Here is an 8,392-nt window from a genome sequence, read left to right as displayed (position 1 = left end):
CTTAGCCAACTGTCTAAAGTTAACTTACTGCAGGCGGGGCATAAATATGAAACCACCGGAGGCCCCCCCCCTATGGCTACCCTCAATGTCCACCGGAGGCCCTCCACCCCCGATGACTCTCTCTCTCTGTCTCTCTCTTTCTCTCTCTCTCTGCCTCTCTCTTTCTCTCTCTCTCTGCCTCTCTCTCTCTCTCTCTCTGTCTGTCTCTCTCTCTGTCTCTCTCTCTGTCTCTCTCTCTCTGTCTCTGTCTCTGTCTCTGTCTGTCTCTCTCTGTCTCTCTCTGTCTCTGTCTCTCTCTCTCTCTCTGTCTCTCTCTCTCTCTCTGTCTGTCTCCCTCTCTGTGTCTCTCTCTCTCTGTCTCTGTCTCTCTGTCTCTGTCTCTGTCTCTGTCTCTCTCTCTCTCTCTCTCTCTGTCTCTCTCTGTCTCTCTCTGTCTCTGTCTCTGTCTCTGTCTCTCTGTGTCTCTGTCTCTGTCTCTGTCTCTGTCTCTGTCTCTCTCTCTCTCTCTCTCTCTCTCTCTCTCTCTCTCTCTCTCTCTCTCTCTCTCTCTCTCTCTCTCTCTCTGTCTCTCTCTGTCTCTGTCTCTCTGTCTGTCTGTCTCTCTCTCTGTGTCTCTGTCTCTCTCTCTCTCCGTTCGTTCGTTCGACCGTCCGTCCGTTTTGACAGCTGTGTGACAGTCACTGAGTCGTGAGACACACAGACAGACACGACCCAGTTACAGAAGGTACCTTTTGGGCTCGTTGGAGACGAGTGTTGTTAACCTTATTTCTGGCTTGTCCACCAGTGGACTGTTGCAGTCGCACATCTCACGACGCGATATGTGGACGCTGTCGCGTCCGAAAAAAATTGGACACTAATCCGTGCATTACAATAGGCACTTACTGAATTCAAACAAGGTTTTGCACTTAAATGCAAGAATCTGCTAAATCTTTTGTGAATGTTGACATTGCAACACCAGCGTCTAATTCCAAGCGAACTACCTTCCTATTAATTCACCCTTTCTTCCTTCACTGAAAATACGTTTTTTTCATGGAATACAGTCTGCCATCCTCACCCCCAGCTTCCCCAGTCTTCTTACGTTCCTCAGCAACCCGTCCTTTACCCGGTAATCAAAATGCTCGAAAGTTGCAGTGGTTAGCCAGTGCATGCAAGGTTTCCTTCTGCTCTTTAGTTCTCTTATTGAAACCTGTCTCACTCTTATTATAATAGGGTTTCGCATATAACGACGTTTAAGCAGAGTAATCAGGTCTTTATAGTTCGTCTGTGGTAAGTGAGAGGCGTGCGCACGTTTCTTAGGTCACACTACTGCTGTAGTCAGTGAATATAAGAGGTACCGATTTCTTGTTTGCAAGCTCTCGAATACTATGATTCTCAAAATTTGTCTCCAGCATTCTCGGCCATAGCTCCAGCCAGATCAGACATAGATCTCAGCTTTGTCGCCACTTACATTTAAGGCAGAAGGAGAAACAAGCTTCTAGTCCACATGTTTATTGTAAACAAAAGCCATGATGTAAATTTCATTGATGAACTTTAAAGTAGAATAAGACACGAGCATATATACTCTTGTGAACCTCTAATCTAGATATTAGAAGCCTAGGTACAAAATCCTACAAAATCCAATCCTACAAAATGCTTTGTCTTAACATTAGTTTACAGCTTTATACTGCAAATGATGCAACCTTATTGGCTTTCTTAATTACTATATTATTCGTATATTTCAATTTCAGGTGGGCCATAGCCACCTTTGTTTGGTTCATGTTGTGTTTGCAAGGGTTTTGTTTGTTTGCTTTAAAAATTTTAATTTTGCCCTGGTAGGCATAGGCTTCCTAGTGTTTGGTTCTTAACAGAGGTGTGAGTGCTAGAAAGGAAGTTTTATCACCGTGTTCTTTGCGTCTGATTTTTTTTACGGGGGTTTGAGGTGGCAATATCTTGTTGCCTAGCTATATTGTTTTTTTTCTAACTCTATGCTTTAGTTTAGGGCCGTCTTTCAACAGAGATCCAGAGTAAGTGGTCCTGTTAAAAAAGTAAAGCCCATAGAAAGAAACCCTGTTTCCACTTTTGCTAAAGGCAATTCTGTATATAAGGTTTTTAGTCATGATTCTCTTGCCGCGCCAGTTTCTAGTTTCGTTGCTGTATACCCGGAAAGGTTTTAGAGCGTTCTTCTACTCCCCGAGCCCGGCCTGGAGCCAGGCATGACGAAGAAAAGGCGGCCCTCATCGCTGCAACCACTTTAGTTGGGGTTCCACCCTATGGCGTAGCCATTGTAGTGACGTTTAACCGAGCACCAGCCTCTGCCGTCGTCGTCGATTCTGTCTTGATACCATTGCCCTTTATTTCGGCGAATCGTTGGGTCGTAGCAGCATCCCAGCTGTACCGGTTCCTGTTATTTTCAAAAGGAAAAGTCGATATATTCTTCCGTATTTTTTTGCTTTTGTGTAGTTTTATAATCTGTTTCCTCGCAAGGTGCTCAATGATCTCACAGTATGGCCTCTGCTGCCTTTCCTTAGTCTGATTCTCCCTCAGCTTCTGTATGTGCTGCGTTGGGCGACCTCTCAACCAGTCTTCGGACAAATCCAATCCATCTCGTAGTCAACCCCAAAGACACATTACACAATTTTAACATGCTGTTCATTCAAAACAGGAATTTTTTCAAATATAAATTAAGTTATATTAGCATACTGTGCATATTTAGTCATTGGTTAGATTAGGTATTTATATGCCGTTGGTGATTATTTGTATTTGTAGTGCCCAACGACTGTGGCTGGACGGTCTCGCTTCGTGCGGGTCAGTGTTCAATCCTCGACCGTCCAAGTGACTGGGCACCATTCCTTTCCCCACCCCCCTTTACCCAACCACTTGGAGTGGACGGTAAGCGACGGTCTCGCTTCATGCAGATCGGCGTTCAATCCCCGACCGTCCAAGTGGTTGGGGCATCATTCCTTCCCCCGTCCCATCCCAAATCCTTATCCTGACCCCTTCCCAGTGCTATATAGTCGTAATGGCTTGGCGCTTTCGCTTGATAATTCCTTCCTTCCTTCCCCACCCCACCCCATCCCGTCCCAAATTACCTGACCCCCCCCCCCCTTCACAGTGCTATATAGTCATCATAGCTTGGCGCTTTCTCATGATCAATCCATTCCATTGTTTTTGTAATACGTGGGTGAAGTTTTTACAGTGTTGTGGTTCGGAAAAAAGTAGTCAGCGAAGCACTTGTTTGAGAAGACTTAGAACGTCATTATTCAAGTCGTGTGTAAACAAGGGTGGGGGGGGGGGGGGATAGGCTGGTGCATGGAATGTACCTCGGCCTTTGTTGCTCCTTTCGCTTGTTGCATGTTATGTGTTGGCTCCTGCTTTAAGCAAATGCTCCACCATCGTCAAGTGTCCATTCCCGAGAGAGAGTGAGGGAGAGAGGGAGGTGAGGGTAGGAGAGAGGGAGGGAGGAGGAGGAGAGGGGGAGGGTAAATAAACTACAATTTACACACAGAAATAACAAGTGTGATGCATGAAATGAACAAATCCACAAGGGCCGTGAAGAGGATTCGAACCTAGGTCCGAAAGCATCCCAGACGCTGCTTTAATAGACTGAGCTACGATATGGTCAAAAGAATTGAAACCACAAGTTTTACTGAACTTACTTGGATCCTGCAGCCTCTCCGAGAGACAAACCAGGGTATTACACAATTCCCCCGTGCACTCAAGCTATGTCAATAGACCTATTAGTTTGTGTCTCGGAGAGGGTGCAGGATCCAAGTAAGTTCAGTAGAACTAATGGTTTCAAATCTTTTGACCATGTCGTAGTTCAGTCGATTAAGGCAGCATCTAGGATGCTTTCGGACGTAGGTAAGAATCCTCGTCACGGTCCTTGTGGATTTGTTCAAACAAAAATTTATTTAGCTGTTTACCTTATGCCATTCCCTTGCAGAGTAATGCCTCGTTATTTTGCTCGGCTTAATTAAATATTGCTATTTATTATTAATTGTTGGTTCAGAGTATCAAGACCCCAGAACTTCGAACACTTGATACAAATTTGGTGTGAAAACGCCATGGTTTATCCTCTATATTGCTTAAGTAGTTGAGGGACTAACGACCCAGTGACAGCGGATACCTGTGTGCTCGTTGGAGACGATGGTTGTTCAGAACCTTTTTTCTGGGGAGTCCACCAGTGGACCTTTGCAATCGCACATCTCGCGTCGTAATACATAACTTTTTCTCTCAACCTGGTATACAGTTGACCTTTGAGACAACTCTCGCCTGTTGTGATTTGCAAATTGACTACCACCGATGTTACGCTGTTGCATACAATCACAGGTTGTTGCAAGTTAAGTGACCCTAATCCGTACATTACCATAGGCACTGACTTCAAACAAAGTTTTACATTTAAATGCAAGGAATCTGCTAAATCTTTTAACAACGTTGACATTGCAATGCCAGCGTCTACTTCCAAGCGAACTTCCTTCCTATAAATTCACTCCTTTTGGCTTCATTGTATTCGGTGAAAGATAAAGTATTTTCAGTCTGCCATCCTCACCCCCAGCTTCTTCAGTCTTCTTACCTTCCTCGTTTGCCTTGACCACTTAAAAATTTCGTTTTTTTCTAGTTCTGCATTCCCAGGCCCTATCCTCTGCATAGCATTACTATTTGTTTTAAAATAGTCTCCACACTTTTTCATGTGCCCTTTTTCGTTACAATAGTTGTGCACAATCTTTTTAAATCTGCCGTTTAAACTAGAGTGCTTATACCCGCAATGTTTACAAGCCACCTGGCCCTGTATAATTTCTTAAGTATTAGATTTCTAACTCATGAGGGCTCTTTTGAGGTTAAAAATATTTTAACATTCTCTATGATGACATAGATAGTAAATGCAAACTTTCCGCAACGAGGTTAGTGGAAAAAAAAAGAACTTTGTTATAAACAACTGGTCCATCACCCAGTAATCAAAATGCTCAAAAGTTGCAGTTGTTAGCTAACGCACGCAAGGTTTTCTGCTGCTCTTTCCTGCTTCTTGAAAACTATCAAACTTCTATGATATGAAGGTTTCACCATATTCCGGCGTTTAAGCAGAGTAATCAGGTCTTTTAATAGTTCGTGTGTGGTAAGTGTGGCGTGCCCATGTTTCCCAGGATACACTACTGCTGTAGTCAATGAAAGTAAGAGTACCGATTTCTTGTTTATAACCTCTCGAATCCTATAATGCTCAAAATTTGTCTCCAGCATGCTCGGCCACAGCTTCAGCGAGATCTTGGTTGCACCAAAAGATTACATTTTGACTTGGTGGGAGTCCGGCTCTGGCAGCCGTGGAGTGAGGACGTCCTGCCGACCCTCTCTGGTTGTTGGGGTTGTTTGCCATTTTGGTCGCCAGGTGGTGTGAACATCTCTGCTCGCACAGTTTCTTGCTGCCTGGCTGCGTGTTGACGTGGCGGTTCTGACATGGGAGGCCATCTTCCCCCTGTTGTGCGTGTGAACTCCATGGGCCTTGAGTTCACTAGTAAGGCTGGATATCTGGACATCGAGATGGTTATGTGTGATATGCTTCGTATCCCGGTGGAGGCTATCTACGGTGTTGAGCTTGTTGCAGCCCACCGGGTTGTTATCAAGTTTGTGAGGGAGGAGTAGTACCAGGACTTCCTCCGTCGGTACCAGGGGCGTACGTTGCCGTTGCTGGGTGATGCCGGCTCTATGGCGATTTCGGATCGTAGTGGTGCCCTGACTTATGTCAGTGTCCATGGGGCACCCCTGGAGTTCCCTAAAGACCTCCTCCGGCGTTACTTCGGGAGGTATGGTGCTGTTGTCAGCGTGTAGGTGAACACGCTCTCCTCGGGGAGGTATGCTGGGAGACGGACGAACATTCATACCTTGGGTATGCGCCTGCAGTCGGATGTACCGTCTTCTGTCCGGCTGATGGGTTACTACGTCCGGGTGTATTATGCCCGGTAGCCCCGTACCTGTTTCCATTGTGGCCTGTTGGGGCGTCATGCTGCCGGGTGCTCTAAGGCCCCAGCTGCTCCTGTCAACTTGTTCTGGGAAAAGGATTTCCCGTCGCTCCCTCTGGAGGAGGACTCCAGGGATGAGGAGGTGGCAGTCCCATTAGCTGCTGCGGCTCCCCCTGCGTCGCTCGACATGCCTCCGGTTGTTGCTGTCCCTCGTCCGGGTATTGCTGTGCCATTGGATGGTCTCCCTGCTCCTGTCACTGTCCCCGCTGCTCCCGTGGGCCTTCCTGGTGCTCACTGTGAGGCGTCGCTGTCTTCTCCCTCATCTTCGGCTGCTGCGCCTGGCTCTGTGTCCTTGCCTCGGGTCCCGACTGTGCTGGGTGCTGGGGTGGTGGCGGAGCCTCCTGGTGTGTGTGGCCCGGTTCACCCTGTGGTAGAGGCTGCTGCTGTTCTGCGTCGGGCATCGGTTCGTCCGGCTAGTGATACCCGTGTTTCTGGGTCCGCTTCAGGCTCTGACGATATCTGGCCGGAGCCCAAACGTTCCCGGCGTTCGTCTTCTGCCTGGGCCAATGTTAGGGATTTCAGTGACTGTGGATCTTCGGGTGTTGACGGTGGGGATCCGGATACGTCGCTGTCTTCACAGTTAGTAGTGTCGGAGGTTCATGTGCCTGCTGGGGCCAGTGTCTCGGACGTGCCTTCGGTTCATTCTCAGCCAGGGGACTCTCCGCAGTGGGGGGGTGGTGGCTTCCACTGCCAGGGATGGTGTGGATCCTGGTGCTGGGCGTTGCCTGGTAGTGACATTAAGGAAGGATGCGTGCCGTCCTGTGAGGGTGCGCGTTGGGAAACTAGGGGACGTGTTGCCTGCGTCTGTGATGCCATCGGGTCACTGGTCAGCGATTGCCGAGTTGATGCTGGCTGACGACCCAGAGAACTTTCATGGTGGGCAGGTTCCCTGCATGTGGGGACGAGTGGCAGTTACTCGCCTCGTCAGTACTACCATCTGGGTCCCATGTTTGCGGGTGTTCGTTGCCAGGGTTCCGGATGTTATGGCTTCTACGGTGGATGGCTGAGACCCTTGGCTGTGGATGCTCTGGGAAGCGTTTAATGTGCAGTTCCTGTGGGCCTGTTTTCCGGGAAAGTATGTCCACTGATTTCCTGTTTGTGCTTTATGCAGTGATGTATGCCCCTCTGGCTGTTTGCTTGCCCTACTGTGTTTTTGTTCATGTGTTTGTTCTGTGTTGTTACTATGTCCTGTGTGTTATTTTGTGCTTTACATGCAGTATTGTTATGATTTTCTTGTGTTATGTTTTATGTTGTGCTTTGTTGTCGGCCCTTCCGGCAGGTGCTTCTGTCAAATTTGTTTTCATATGTTACTATGTTTTGTTTTCTTGTCATCATTTGCTTGATATAATTGCTTGTTTTCTATTTTGTGTTGTGATCTTGTCTTGATGTAATGCTGTGTTATGTTGTTTTATTGTATTTATTGTCTTTAACTTGCATGTAAAATAAAAAAATAAAAAAATTGACTTGGAATGAAGCGGCTTGGCTACACCCCAACGTGAACACAATTTTGTTGTCTATAGGTCTTCCTGCTGGTTCATATGATGTACTCTTGTGGCTTGGTGCTCCTCCCATCCGCCCAGCTTTAACCCTGGTCGCCACTTACGTTAAGGCAGGAGGAGGAAAATGTCTAGTTCATATGTTTATTGTAAACAAAAGCCATGCTCACGGGTATAAATTTCATGTATCAACATTAAAGTAGAAGAAAACAAAACGGCATCTAATCTCTTGTGAACCTCTAATCCCATTATTAGAATCCTAGGTAGTACATAATCCCACAAAATGCTTTGTCCTAACATTAATTTACTTCTTTATATTGGGAACGATAAAAACATTATGTGCTTTATTAGTTACTATATTTTTCGTAGATTTAAATTTCATGTGGCCCATCGCCACTTCTGCTTGGTTTCATCTTGTGTTTGCAAGGGTTTTGTTTGTTTACTTTAAGACCATTCATTTTGCCCAGGTAGGTATAGGCTTGCCAGTGTTTGGTTTTTAACTGAGGTGTAAGTGCTAGAAAGGTAGTTTCATCACCCTGTGTCTTGGCATTTGATTTAGGGAGCATCGAAGTGGCAATAGCTTGTTCCCAAGCATTATTGAACTTTCCCAACTCTTTGCTTTGGCTCAGGGCTGCCTTTCAACAAAGGTCCAGAGTAAGTGGTCCTGCTACAAAGGTCAAGCCTTTAGAAAGAAACCTTGTTTCCACTTTACATAAGGCAATTCTGTAAAAGAGGTCTTCAGTCCAGCTTCACTTGCCTCACCAGTTTCTGGGCTTCGTCGTTGTATACCTGAAGAGGATTTCAAGAGTTATCCTACTCCCCGAGCCCGGCCTGGAGCCAGGCTCAACTGTGTGTAGTCGTCGCTGCATCGGCTTTAGTTGCGGTTCCATCCTATGACGTAGCCTT

This window comes from Procambarus clarkii, chromosome 60, assembly GCF_040958095.1.
Source record: "Procambarus clarkii isolate CNS0578487 chromosome 60, FALCON_Pclarkii_2.0, whole genome shotgun sequence".
Lineage (NCBI taxonomy): Eukaryota > Metazoa > Arthropoda > Malacostraca > Decapoda > Cambaridae > Procambarus > Procambarus clarkii.
This window is presented reverse-complemented; position numbering follows the sequence as displayed.